Consider the following 14,958-nt stretch of genomic DNA (forward strand, 5'->3'; position numbering starts at 1 on the left):
ATGAAAGTGCTGTTCCAGGGATGCAAAATTTTTTCATAATGGCAGAAAAATATTTCTGGCCAAACGCCAAAGTTTTCTAGCTTGTAAGCCCTCATGAACATGTTTACGTGGGGTGTATATAACATGCATATATAACAATGTATAAAAACAAATTCTGTTGTTGTTCAGTTGCAAATAGTTTGTAACAAAATGCTGATTTTGAACATGTTTTCAATAATAAACCAGTCTCTTCCCTGTAAGTTGATCATAGTGGTCCCATTCTCTGCCCAAGACTGCTGACTCCTTGGAAAATACCCTGATGCTGGGAAAGATTTAGAGCAGGAGGAGAAGGGGATGACAGAGGATGAGATGGTGGATGGCATCACCAACTCAATGGACATGAGTTTGAGCAAACTTTGGGAGATGGTGAAGGACAGGGAAGCCTGGCATGCTGCAGCCCATGGGGTTGCAAAGAGTCGGACATAACTTAGTCACTGTACAACAACAACAAAGAAATGGAAAGAACTGGCAAAAGTAATCATTATCAAGTTTACTTATCCATTGAGTTACTTATTTGCCTTCTCACAGGTCAGATGATTCAAGCTCTGTTCTGAGACATCGCGCCAGATGGCATCTGCACTAAATACTCGTCAACCTATACAGAGATCATTAATGAGGATGGCTTCCAGGTGGTGCTGGTGATAAAGAACATGCCTGCCAGTGCAGATGTAAGAGACTTGGGTTCGATCCCTGGGTAGAGATCACCTGAAGGAGGGCAAGGTAACCCACTCCAGTGTTCTTGCCTGGAGAATCCCATGGACAGAGGAGCCTGATGCATTTCCAGTCCATGGGGTCGCAAAGAGTCGGACATGACTGAAGCGACTTAGCATGCACATATGATTGTTTTAAGGGAGATAAATGTCTCAAAAAATTAAATTAAAGATGGCAAATGTACTGTATTGGGACTACCGTGCACTCTATTTTGCATAGAAGACTCTGCAAATCAGTCAAGGTATCCTTTTTCTCCCTGACCTTATATGCAGCCCCACACATTTCTACAACACACGATGCAAACAGCCTACTACCAATCAGGCTTGGCCTCTCTACTTTGAAACTCATTTTCCCTGCCTGTCCTATGTGTTCCATGGGGAATGGCTCTTCAGGGATGTAACTGAAAATTACAGGGAAATTGTGCCATGGTAGCGTATCAACCCCTGAGAGCTGAATGAGGTGCAATTACTGCTAACTGAAAATATTATCTATATATTTCTGAAAATTGAGTATAAAAACTATATTAGCAGCAATGAAGTTTTAAGTGATCTTGAAAGAAAAGGGCAAAGTGTTATAAAATGTAAATGGCAATAATAAATTTGAGAAGTGGGGCTATTTGTGTGTGTGTGTGTGTCTTTGTACAGATGGTTATATGCACATTCATGAGACAGGTTCATATTTTTTGAAATCACCAATAGATGTGATACTGTGTGGCAATTAAAATACGAAGATAAATATAACATTAAGGAATGCTACTACTAGAAAGAAACTTGGACGTCATTTAGAGTCTGTTTGATGCCCATCCCAACCTCACTTTGTTCTAATAAGAGCACTAGGGCCACAGAAGGCCTGGGCTTTGTCCAGAGATAGCTGGTTGGCTAGTAGTGTTGCCAGGCCAGGCTTCCAGATTCCCAGCTCTGTCCTCTCACTCCTTTTTAAACTGCTCTGATGGCCTTTTCAGTGATGGGACCATGTTTTGAACTTTAAAATTACATTAAGCCTCACAAATTAGCTATTAAGCGCGTGGCAGAGAAGCAGAGAGGACAAGGAAAGAGTGAGGGAGAGATCTCTGATAACTTCCCACACTTTCTATCAAACACAGCATCTGATTTCCTGATTGACCTCTGAGGACATGAAAGCCTCACAAACTGGACATGGTTTTGGCTGTGAGTGGGCAGGGTGACTGTCACCTGAGGAACCACATCCGACGGGCCAAGAGACAGTGTCAGAGCCAGCAAAGGAGAGCCTGGTTATCTCCATCACCTCTGATCGTCCATCCTCTGCTGAACCAGTAGCTTCATTAAAACCCCTTTGTACAGTCCTCCAAAATGGTCCCCTGGTCCCCCACTCCTTCTTTGTTTAGTCACCCCATGAAAGACAGCTGGATTTAGGAACCCTTCGATTCAGTTATTCAGGTAAATAATATTCACCCTCCTAAGAAAAAAGTGAACAACTGCTCACAGAATGCTTAGGACAAAGTAGGACATGAAGACCAGTAAGGTTAATATTTTTATTGTTACTATTATAATGATTTAAAAGCCCCCAATTGACATTATAAAAGTAACATGGCCCTCCTCACTACTTACATTCTATGATTTTATTTCTTTCACTGAATGAATCAAGGAGATTTTATAGTGAGTGGTTTGACATCATGGGCTTTGGAGTCAGACAGGTTTGGGCATGAATTCTGACTCTGCCACTGTGTGCTCCTAGCAGGTACCTAATTGTACTGGACAGAATAATGTTCCCATTCATCTCCAAAGATGTCCATGCCCAATCCCGAGAATCTGTGAATATACTATAATATATGGAAAGAGGAATCTTGTATATGTGATTAAGTAAGGGGTCTTAAAATAGGTGGATTTATCCTGGATTACATGGGTGGACCCAATGTAATCACAAGGGTCCTTAAAAGGTGGAAGAGGAAGGCAGAAGAATCCAAGGAGACATGACTATGGAAGAGAAGTCAGTTATAGGATGGCTAACTTTGAGTTTGGAGAAAGGGGCCACAGCAAAGAAATCCAGGAAGCCTACTAAAAGCCGGAAAAGGGAAGGAAATGGATTTTTCCCTTGAGCCTCTGGAAAGAACACAGCCCTGCTGACACCTCGACTTTGGCTCAGTGAAGCCCATTTGGGACTTCAAACCTCCAGAACTGTCAGGTCAAATCCCTGTTGTTTAGACATCTAAGTTTGTAGTAATTTGTTACAACAGCAACAGAAAACTAACTGATGCTCCTGGAGCATCCATGCCCTTATCTAAAAAATGGGAGTAAAAAAAAAATATGTGCCCCAAAGGGCTGACATGAGGATTAAATAAGAGAATGTAAATAAAACTCTTTAGTGCTTGGCAGAAATGAAGAACTCAATAAATGTTCACTGCCATTATGTATGATATCATTACACAGAGATGAGTTGGCTATGTTATGATTGTGATAAATGGTGATTCCATAAAGTGTAATTCATTGTATCATAATGATCCTTTACTTTTGAGTGGCACTTTGGTTTTTATGAAGCCCTTTTATCAACACTGTCTTATTTGATGCTCATTTTAACTGCGAGTCCAAGGATGAGGAGCCAGAGCCTCCGAGGGGGACAGTGCTTCCCTTAGGTCACTCAGAGAGCCCACTATTGGCCAAAGTTAGGAGTCTGTCATTCCAGACACAGCAGGCTGCCGATTTCATCATGTGGCTTATAGAAATGTACACAGAGGGTATGGAGACTCTTGAAATGAAACAAAAATGATAAGGCCAAATGATGACAGGGTTGTTCATCCCACACAAGGCCATTTCCCATGTGGTCTCATCCAGCGGCGTTTTTTGCCCACGCCTTCTGCCCCAACTCTAGCAAGTGCAGCCTGCGGCTTGTCTCAAATGCATGTAGTCAATTGTGCAAAGCACAAGGGAAAAGATCTCATCCTGACCGCAGCAGGCAATCACCTGATGCCCTGAAGCATGAAGTTTGATTACCCTTATCTCAGTTTATCATTAAATCAAAGACTGTTGCTACGAATACTGGACCAGGACTCCATTTATGAAATGATATACGCCAGTCAGCAGAAGTAAGTGAGTGCCCTTTTTCTCTCTTAATTTCTGCTTACCGGGAGGATCCTTTGCAAACTACGAAAAATAAAAAGTCTCTTCAGCTTTGAGCAGATTTTATTACTCTCTTCACTCTTTCATGAGCTGGCCGGGTTGCCTTTGGCTCCTACGAATTCTCCCTGTGTTGTGGGCAAGAGGTTTCTGACCTACTACCCAGTGGCCTGCCAACACTAGTCTTGAAGTCTAGCACCTTGCTTGGATGGGAATCTGAATGTTACAAGATGCTGGGCAAACTGCAGGTGCTCTGAGGTTTGAGAAACTCTGGCTATACCAGAGCATCATTTCCCCATTTGTGGTCAAGGTACCATAGAATGTGAGTCACTTGAGGAGTTTGTTGAAAATGCTAACACTGGGACCTCATGCCTGACCCAACCACACAGACCCATTGGTGCTGGGGCCCTGGGAATCTGCATGTAGCCCTAGGTGATTCTGATCAATTTTAAAGTTTGAGGACCACTGGTAGAGATCAAAGATGTGGGTGATGACAGCAATGGGCCTGATTTTCCATGATGTTATTCACACTTTAATTGGCCTAGAGGGCAAATAGCATAGAACACGTGCCAATCACCTACATTTTGTCCTTCAGCCCAACCATCAGTGGAGCCAGATTTCTGACATCATGGATCTGAAATGGCTGCTATCTGGGTCAGGGCTAGGCAACTAGGCATCAAGGTCCGGGTACATCTCTAGGGCCTTGGAGCTCTCTTGCCAAATTCCCCTCTTCAGTCTGGCTGAATGTGTGGCAAGTGTGTGGGGGTGGAGGAGAGCTGGTTGTAAAACTGGCTTCAAGGTCTATGTATCAGTCAAAGAGATATGACAACCATGTGTGAAAAGACTGCATAGTATAAGGGCTAAAAGCATGGGCCTTGGAGCCAGACTGCATTTACTTTTACTTAACAGACACTGAGATAAATATAGTACGCACTACAGGCCAAGCACTAGTCTAAGTGCCGTGCAAATATTAATTCATTTATGTCTCACAAACACCCTACCAGGTGGCTACCACTCATCATCGTCCACCTTTCATATCATGAAACTAAGGCTCAGAGAGGTTAAGTAATTTGCGCAAAATCACACAGTTTATTGATCACATAGTCAGGACTCATACCCCAGTAAGCTCGTGCCAGAGTTCATGTCCTTAACCACCTTACTAAGTTGCTTCTCATGGGCCCAAGTCCCCTGGTTCTAGTACTCATCAGTTGTCTGACCCTGGTAAAACTACTTAATCTCCCATCCCTGTTTTCCCCTGTGCAATAGGAGTAATAAGAGTAGCACCCACCTCAAAGAATTCTGACCAGAAGATTTAATATATTTACTTAAAAGAGTATCAAGCACACAGTAAGCATTTAATAAATGCTAATTCTGAGTTAGCTATTCATGCATCCTCCACTCTCAGGGGCAGCATGAGGATTAAATCAGATAACATACGTAAAGTACTAGGCACATGGCCACAGCACCCGGTAAGCATACGGTGAGGGCTAGCTGTTATTATTAGGCAAGTTGAGCCAGGACGGTTTATTTTAGGTTTTGTCTGGAAGGCAACTGTGTTCTATGCAAGGGGAGGCAGCATGCCCTTCACTTCAGAAAGTAATTGGGTAGAAGCCAGCCTAATTATTAAATCCAACAGGTTCTCTGCTTTATGTCACTGGAATATTCCTGAAAAGTTCCTAATACTGAATTGGTATATGCTTAACCCTTTTTCCCCATTGACCTATCTTATCATTTCTGATTGATCTTTCGTTGGCAGTGATTCTTCAGACTAAGAATCTGCTCTCAGACTGTCATGTAACCGTTAACTTATAAAAGACTTAAATATACCAAGGAAAATTGAACCACTGGAGCATGTCTTGGCCACGCAATTGGCTTAATCATCCCCTAGTGTAATTGTTTTCATTTTACTTTCCCTTTAGTAGGTGTTCTCGTGCTTATACTACTGAGAACTTCTGGTATTTCCTCTCAGAAAGCTTATGTTGTTGTTTAGACACTCAGTTGTGTCCAGCTCTTCGCAGCCCTGTGGACTATAGCCTGCTAGATTCCTCTATCCATGCAATTTCCCAGACAAAATACTGGAATGGGTGGCCATTCCCTTCTCCAGGCGATCTTCCCAACCCAGGGGTCGAACGAACCTTGGTCTCCTGCATTGGCAGGTGAATTCTTTACCACTGAGCCACCAGGGAGGCCCAGAAAGCTTATCACCTCCACTGTTTAATGTAACTGTGGGCTGATTACAATTTATGGTAACTCAAGGGGTTAATAACGGCTTGGAAATCCTCATACCCAAACAGCCCCACATAGAGGAGGGATGGGCATGGGGGGAAGCAGGGAGGAGGTAAGGGAGTTGGGAAGGCAGGATCAGGGGAGCCAGTAGTCGGGTGGTGAGTTTATCCTCAAAGCTCAGACTCAGGAAGGGGTGCTGGATCCCCAGGGTCACTCAAGGATGGGGTCTTCCAAAGGGAAGCATTACATTAGTAACTCCAAGTTGTTTGCTGCTATTGTTTCACTTGTTCTATCAGGAGAAGGTTGCCAGAGTTCCAACCCCGTTGCTTGCACACTTCACCAGGCATGATAGATTATAACTACAATCGAATAAGAAGTTAAGACTCAATTAACACGTTTACTACAATATTTGCAACATGTCTACTATGTGTCACACACTCTGCTAAGTTACAGGGATGAATCAAGCAGTCTAAGCACCTGGGGGCTGCAGTTGAAGGAGCACCTGGAGTCCAACTCATGCTTTTCTTACGGTTTCAACAAGTTGCTGCTCTCTCTCTTCCACTTCCTACCTCCACATCCTCCCCAAACCCCTATCTACATATGCAATGTGTTCTTTGTTAAGAGTCTACACCTAGTCTTTTCAAGTTAAACCAAAAAGCTGAAGCCCATGATGCAGCAAACTTCTAATCTGATTCTTATAAACCCCTCTGCGGGGGAAACTGGCTTGCAGGGTAATATGAGGCAAACCACGTGATCCTTTTGCCATGCCCTGTGTAACACTGAACCAGTTGGCAGTTGATGTGGGGGTTTTAGCTCTGATCACGAAGCAAACTCCTGAATCATCACAAGATTGATCCCATCCATTCTGATGGCTTAAGCTGCAGGGCCATCTGCTGATCGGCTCAGTACAGTAGACCAGAGACACTCAGTAAATATTTGTGGATTTGCCTGGCAAACTGCTTCTTCACACCTGAAACACAAGTCTAGGTCAGGACTCAGAAGAGGGCAAGTGAGCTAGACCCCCGCCCCCATCCCAGGGCCTTTGCCTAAGCTGTTCTCTATGCCTGGAATGCCCTCCCTCTCAGCACCTCGCCTACTGCGCCTCAGTGTCCACCTGTCCAAATCCTACCTAGTTCAAGGACCAGCTCAAATATCAGTGCTCCACAAAGCCTTCCCTGACCACCCTAGCCAGAAATAACTTCTCACTGCTCTCAATTTCCATAGGTCCGTGTGTGTTCTGGCACTTAAGACACTGGCCATTTTATTTTGGCTATGTGTTTACCTCGTCTTCAATACACCACTCAGTAAGGGCCTTGAGCTCTGGATCCATGTCAGTTCTTCTTTGAACTGTTTCCCCACCCTGGCACCTCCTTGTACAGAGTAGATACTTGGTAAAAATTAGCTGTATGAACAAATGGTTACCCCAGCAATGATAGAAACAGAAGCAACTGCAACATTCTTTATCCCTCTTTTTTCTATCTCTCCTTCTTCTTCTTCTTCAACAGCTTTTAAAAATATATTTACTTGATCTACCAATTACCCAGGGGGAGGTTTGGGGATATATGTAGACAACTCTGCGGACCAAAAAGTGTTTCCAGAGACCCTTCTAACAACAAAGGAGGCCTTGACCAATGTAGGCGCTGGGGGGAGTCTGCGTCCCTGGTCTACTGACAGCTGGCTCCTGGGAATGGAAGTGTTATTTTCTCAAAGAGCTTCATCTGCTCTGGTTCATATGTGCCAGTTCCTCGCCTGAGTAGAAACTCCTGACTTTATTTTTAAATACAGACTCCAATAATAGGCTAAGTAATTGCAGATCTTCCCAAGGACTTTTTATACATGTACCAACATATTGGACTTTTTAAAACCCGTATTTCCTTTCCATAAATAAATGTTAGAAACCTTAAATTTCAGCACTATAGGTAGTGGTAATGTGTATTTTTTTTCCCTCCCATAGGAATCCTGAATCAAAAAGATCAACCAAAAATGCTGATGCATGGGTGATGATTTCTCAAACAACATATCTGATTACTCACAGAGGTAAAAGGATTCTCCCTCAGCTATAGGTAAGAAAAGTGTATATTATAGTATAATATGCAGTCAAACTTCAGTAATACACTTTTCATCGTCATGCCACTAAAGCTTGAACAGCTGCAGCTCTCACTGTCTTTGCTGATGGGGCCCATAAATACTCCTGGGAAATGGGACAAAGATACATAATGGATCTTCACCTGCCAAGATGAGGGAAATGAATGTCAATCGCACTCTGACGCAGAAGCACTTTTTGGTAGACTGATGAATATTGCCATTTGTCCTGTGCCATGCAATTTTGGACAGGAAAACCTAACAGGGAAAAAATGGTGGGAGAAGATGCTACCCTAGGACACTTGAAAAGAAGGGTATGTCATAATTATTTGCCTAACAGGAATTAAAATGAAGACGAGTGTGTCAATACAGTTTTGTTCAGAGAAAGGCCAAAAGTTAAGAGCATACATATTCTGCACATATCATTTCAATCAATGCAAAGATTTCCCTCAAAATAGAACTCTTTTATTGAAAAAGAATGTCAGAAGTATCAAGGAGTCAGAAAATTGCCTGGAGGTCCAGATTCCTGAAAACAATTCAGTGCGGTGATGGCACAGTGGGCTGAGATGTCAGGCAGACCTGAGTTCAAATACTGACTCCACTACTTCTCTGCTCTATGATCTCAGGACAATGACCTGACTTCTCAGGTGCTTGAGTTTCTTTTTCAGCTTTTTTGATAAAGCAGTGATAATAACAGAACCAGCCTTAATCATCCCAGCTGTCTGTTATATGACATAATTAAGATAAAGATCTTAGCGTAGTACCTAGAAATTAGTAAGCAGACTAATGATAAGTGATAGTTGTCAAGGTTGCTGCTTTCTCCTCTTTCTCCACCGTCATCATCACATCATCCCAGGTATCTTGTAGCTGATTTCATTAGTTCAGTTCAGTTCAGTTCAGTCCCTCAGTCGTGTCCGACTCTTTGCGACCCCATGAATCGTAGCCCGCCAGGCCTCCCTGTCCATCACCATCTCCCGGAGCTCACTCAGACTCATGTCCATGGAGTCTGTGATGCCATCCAGCCATCTCATCCTGGGTCGTCCCCTTCTCCTCCTGCCCCCAGTCCCTCCCAGCATCAGAATCTTTTCCAATGATTTCATTAGTAAACATTAGAAAAAGAGGTGAGAAGACTAGCTCCCACCAAATTATGAGACCCTTTTCCCTTCCTATCAGTTCAGTTCAGTTCAGTCACTCAGTTGTGTCCGACTCTTTGCGACCCCATGAACTGCAGCACGCCAGGCCATCCTATCCATCGCCAACTCCGGGAGTTTACTCAAATTCATGTCCATTGAGTTGGTGATGTCATCCAACCATCTCATCCTCTGTTGTCCCCTTCTCTTCCTGCCTGCAATCTTTCCCAGCATCAGGGTCTTTTCCCCTTCCTATATCAAACTCCAAAAGCAGTACTCATAAAATCTTTTTCTTTTAAAAGCTTGGCAACATAACCTTACAAACATGTCCACCTTATTCATGCCATTCTCGCTTTAATAAGCAATGGCTACTGTAACAGGTATCTTAACTGAGTAAAAGGAAGATTTAAAAAATGTTATAGAATGCACTGGGTTCCATTAGGCTTGGGTCTCAGATTTTAGGTCCATTCCACGTTCTTTGTGATAGAGATAAAACAATGATACGTTCACTTCTTCAAACAACCAGACAGGGTCTTTTTCTGTTTCAGTCATTTGGGATCACCAGCTAAAGGCACTTCATTCTTTTCTTCCCCTTTTTGATAGACTGAGTTTTAAAGGTCTAGGATGAGAGATGACTGAATGACTCTAATTCTGTAATTCTGGTGATTTAATTGTATCAAGTCTGAAGAGGCTTTTCTGTGAGTCCTGTGAGGTTGAGGCAAGCCTTCTCTTAAGTGGAACAGGCCACGGCAAGCCAGCAGGGTCTTTCTGCAGGTGCCCAACCCCCGCACCACCCCTAAAGTGGGTGAGGGGCCCAGCACAGGTTGGCAAACAATGGAAACTTCCTGTTCTGGGTGTTAACTTTAGTTACCACAGCCAGACAATGCTGCCAGTGGTGTGGAAGAAAAAAATTGCTGTAGCCAGCTGTGCTGTTCACAGTCGGATGGATTCTGTGTAGCTCCAAATGGTGATGGAGCCAGCAGCCTGTTGTAGCCAAGGACAGAATGATGGATGATCTACATACTGTGTCCAAGTAGAGAGAATGGCAGAAGTTCACTTCAGGGTTGTTAAAATGCTAATCTGGGTGAGTTAACAAAAGCTTAACAGAAAAGAAAAGTTTGAGAAATAAGTACACCTCATGTGGTACCTATGTGGAGCACTGATTTGATTGCTCTTGGTTACATAAACAGTTGCTTTTCAAAGTAAGAACATTTCCTAGTTTTCCTGTTGGGATGAATGGAAGCAGATTCACTTATCAGCTGCATTGCCACTGCTGTCAGGTCTGAGGAGAAAAAGTCAGCCTGACAATAGCCACCGTAACTGAAAAGGTTATGATATGCTTATATGATCTGCATTCTCACCACGTGTCATGGGAATAAATCAAAACACACTTTTTTCCCCCAACTGGAAGTTGGCAGCTGTTCACAAAATAAGCTACAACCTAAGACACTGGCTTTGGTAGATTTTAACGTTAAGTCTCCATTCACAGGAGCTACTGAAAGCAAGATCTCCAGCTCCATTGACAGTTTCACCATGTGAATTACACTACTAGTACATTGCATTATTACTGTTGAAGGCAAGAAGATTGGCCCCTTGTACATATCTGGTATGGACAATCTTGCCTTAAAACCTTTAGGATGAAATAACATGCTTCAGAAAAAGATGCGGATTTACATTTCTTGCCAAATGATCCAGTTTTGCCATTCTCTGTTTCTTTAGATTCTTACTAAGTTTAATGAAGAGAAACATGTCTGCCTCATGTGATGCTGGAACATTGGCTAGCATAGCTCCTCGCAAACGACAGGGACTCAATAAATGCTGACTGCCTTGCATACCCCAAGTGCCTCTTGCTTCCTCTAGGAATGAATCTAGAATGGGCAGGCTTAAAGTCTATTAATTGAAATAAAAGGTAATATTTTATCTTGCAATATGCTAAGGAAGGCGTTCACCTCCTACTCTTACACCAATAATGGTTAGGCATTCAGCCAGGCTCTTAACTCTGCATAAAATGCCTCAGAAGGGTGAAAAATGACCCTGTTTCAGATGCATTTTTCACTCTTTGTAACTTAGTGAAACTCAAATGCAAGAACAATGACTAAGCTAATTACCAAGGTTTATTATAATGGAACAGCAAGAAGTGAAGAACTTCTCCAGTTTCAATAAGTCCTTAACAATTATGGGTATCTTCGTGAATCCAAGCTCTGATTCCTGCTTACTCTGCTTGTGCGCTTTAACGAAACAGAAATCACCACACAGAATTCAGGGGCCTACTTACCCCAGAACAGGTACTGGACAGATCCTTCCTGTTTAGCAAGCATCGAAACTGGGTTTCTAAGTAAGTTACCCCCACTCTATCGTTTACGTCACAACCATCTTTCAAATCCATTAAATGAGGGGAGACAAGGCCAGATGGTGCTATTAGAGGACTTCAAAATAAATAAGTAACTAAGAAATAAATAAAAGAGGACAAGGGCAGAATGCCCACAAATCTAAATCAAAGTCAGGTTAACAAGCTGTTTAGTGAAGGAGAAGCCACTAGAATCCTGACACACTGTCCTGAATCACAGAAATGTTTCTCAAAAAAAGAGTTCACCTACGTAGCATCAGACAGGTAACAACTAGAATCCAGTCCGAGCTAGGTGCTGGCTGTCAAAATCTCACCAAATATACCACTGGAAAAAAACAGTCTGCTAAACAACACATTTGGAAATCTCAGGGATTTTTTGACTTAACTGTCTTTCTAAGGGAACAATCTAGGCACCTAAATCAAAGCAGACACCAACTATAAAATACAAAACTCAAGTTACGGCTGGGCTACAGTTTACTTGTTCAAGTTCATGGTAACATAGGCTTACATCTCAGAACTTGTTTAGCAATTTCTATTTATCTGAGCCAGCTAAATGTCTGTAAAGTACTCACCAGCCTGACAGAATATGCCTGTCACTTACTACATTAAACATGACTACACACAACTTAATTTCTTGAGTTAGATACCAAAGAGAGGGAAGGGATTTTTCAACCACATGAATAAGCCAGCATCAAAACCTATTGTTAAACCACCAAAAGAACAGTAAAATCCTCACCTTGAGCTGTCTGGGATAAGATTTCTCAATTCTACAAGAAAGAAACCTTGAAAAATTTCTCCAAACAAGTATCTGTCCAATTCTGGGCAGGGAGGGGAGACCAAAGCAGATTAGAAAAATGGTAAACCTTTCCCTCGGACTTCAGCCTTGAATAAAAGAATCCACTTTACTGGCCCAAATATCAAGTAGAGGGAAGGATAATCCTTAAAAAGCAACTCAACATTTTACCGCAGATTTAAATTCTTAGGATCCAGAAGTTCTTGGGAAAACTGTCCCAGTCATTTCTTCTCCCAAGTAACTGGAAACACTACGGTTATTTTTAAGGGAAAGCAGTCGCCCATAGCAATGGACATAATAGCCAATGACTGTTTACCAAGTCTGTATATCTATAATAATCCTTCTCTGTGAATCTCCCAGCTGAACGCGGTGAGAGGTTGGGATGCTGGAACTTGGGTTACTGACTGGTCCCCTCGGAACGGAGAGCATTACTGTGTTTCTCTAACACTGCTGCCTCACTCATCTCTAGCTCCTTGGCGTTTAGCTCTTCACAAGTTCGGGATTTAAAGAATCACCTGACACCAGTGGTCCCAAGAGTCTACAGGGCAAAAAATTTTCAAACCCAGTTCTCATCCACACCTTCAAGTTTTTATGACCTTTTATTTCAATCCAAGCGTTATACATGATAGAGGAAGCTTTAAGCCCTTCCAAATTACCCAAGGCAGCTGCAGTATCAGTTTCTGCACACCAGGAACAAACACCACCCCTGTCAAGACGGGAAATAAAAGTTTCCCTACCTTCTCCTCACCATCCCCCTGCCAGCGGCTGCCGACGCGCGCGGCGGCTCCCTCCCGGCTGCGGATGCCTCTGGCCGCCGGAGAAGGAGCTCATGCAAAATTGACTCTTCCTTATTTGTTTCCATCCATAATTGATGGGTAGATGAGAATGTAACACATCTCAGCGCTGGGCTCTTGCCGCCTGGCGGAGACCCTGTCCAAGACGCTTCCGTAAATCATTTCCAGCGGGAGAACAAAGCGCGGAAAGTTGCGGGGGAGAGTGGCTGGGAAGAGAGACCTGGGCGCCGGCTGCGAGGCGGGGGTGGGCGGTGGGCAGCTCCGGGCCCCGGAGCCCGCCCGCGGTGTGCTCGGCCAGCAGGGGGAGAGGGAGGGTGGGAAGTGGCCGCCCTCCGGGCAGAAGCCTGGGGGCTGGGGAGGGGCCGAGTCCCCCGAGCCCCCGCCCCTCGGCACTACCGGTGGGCCGTCCGACCCCGAGGCGCACCGACAGGTAGCCGGCGTCGGCCGAGGGCTGCACGGGTGTCGGCGGCTGCGCTGCGCCCCTTCTCCTGGCGCGGGCGAGTGCTCGCCCGTCCACTGCTTGCCTGGCCCGGCGATGCCGGAGTCGGCTCCGGGGCTGCCGGGCGGGCGGAAGCGGGCGGCGGAGACCGCAGCCGGCTCCTTTAGCCTCCGCTCGACGGTGGCGAGAGCTGGAGACGTGGTGCCCGGCACCTAAGCAGCTCGGGTTCCCGCTGATAAGGTGTGGGGGAGCGCGGAGCTGGCGCTGCCTGGCAAGAAACTTTTGCTAGCTCCTTCCTTCTCCTTTTTTTTGGGGGGGGGGTGCACAATGTTGAAGGGCCCCTCCCCCCAAGCCTCCAGCAATGCCAGTTTTGACGCGTCCACCAAACCTCTCCAGCCTTTTGCGCGTCCCTTGCACGGCAGGCGGAGAGCTGCTTGGAAAACAAATCAACTCTCCAGTGCCAACACACACACATCCGCACACGTACACACATATACACACACATTAGAAGCGATTCAGGCTCTAAGGATCTGGGTCCGATCCCCACCAGGCGCCTGGAGCATTAGCAAATTTTTATAGGGCTGTCTTACCTCATGGGGGGAGGCTTGGTTTAAAAAAGTAATGAGCTTGTTACGCTCAGGGAGAAATGAAAATTAAAAAATTTAAAAAAATATATATATATATCCCTGTGTCTCTTCAGGTTTTGGTTTCTTCGGTATAATCCTGAAACTCGCCGCCACCAGTCCTTGCAGCAGCGGCAGCGACAGCAGCAGCCGGACCAAGCGGGAGCAAAACAAATCGAGGCACGGCAAATGGTGTAATTCGATCCATCTCCAAGTCAATCCATCAGGCGAGCCGGAGTCTCGTTCCCTCCCCGCACTCGGCAGCTCGAGGCGCGAGGCCCACCCCCGGGCGCGGACAGCAGGAGGCGCGGGCGGCCCGGCGCGCTCGCTCGGTCGAGCGCCGCGGCCAGCGCCGCCTGGAGGCCCCCAGCCCGGCGCCGCGGCCAGGCTGACCCCTCGGTGGCCTCCGCGTCCCTCCTCCCCGGCTCTCGGCTGCGCGCCCTCCCTCTCGCCACCTCTCAAGAGCTGCTCCTTCCAGCAACTCCCAGCGCCTCACTCATCCGGCTCGCGGCGGCTGCTGCAGCCTGCGAAGCAGCCTTTTCGCTTTCCCCCCTTTCCCTCATTTTTCTCCCTCTGAAAGATTTTTCAGAGCTTTCCTCCAGACATCTAGAGGACAAATCATTGCAGCCCAGAGGATCTGCAGGCATAGTTGTTCCGTAAAGTTATGCCTTACTTTCTGATCTAA

At 45.1% G+C, this 14,958-nt stretch overlaps 1 protein-coding gene across 21 annotated transcripts in view; it reads right to left on the bottom strand.

Annotated features, from left to right (window-relative positions):
* Positions 1 to 14,726, bottom strand: part of SEMA6D (semaphorin 6D) — a 57,168-nt gene extending 42,442 nt beyond the window's left edge. For 8 of the 21 annotated variants that reach the window (XM_069596646.1, XM_069596642.1, XM_069596638.1 and 5 more), the window contains exon 1: positions 13,155 to 13,503. The gene's annotated coding sequence lies outside the window, so the exon portion shown is untranslated. Of the gene's footprint in view, positions 1 to 13,154; positions 13,504 to 14,240 lie in introns of those variants that run through there. The other 13 variants (XM_069596641.1, XM_069596644.1, XM_069596637.1 and 10 more) reach the window with 9 other exon arrangements.
* Positions 14,727 to 14,958: the final 232 nt, after the last annotated feature.

Source organism: Ovis canadensis, chromosome 7 (assembly GCF_042477335.2).
Source record: "Ovis canadensis isolate MfBH-ARS-UI-01 breed Bighorn chromosome 7, ARS-UI_OviCan_v2, whole genome shotgun sequence".
Classification (NCBI taxonomy): domain Eukaryota; kingdom Metazoa; phylum Chordata; class Mammalia; order Artiodactyla; family Bovidae; genus Ovis; species Ovis canadensis.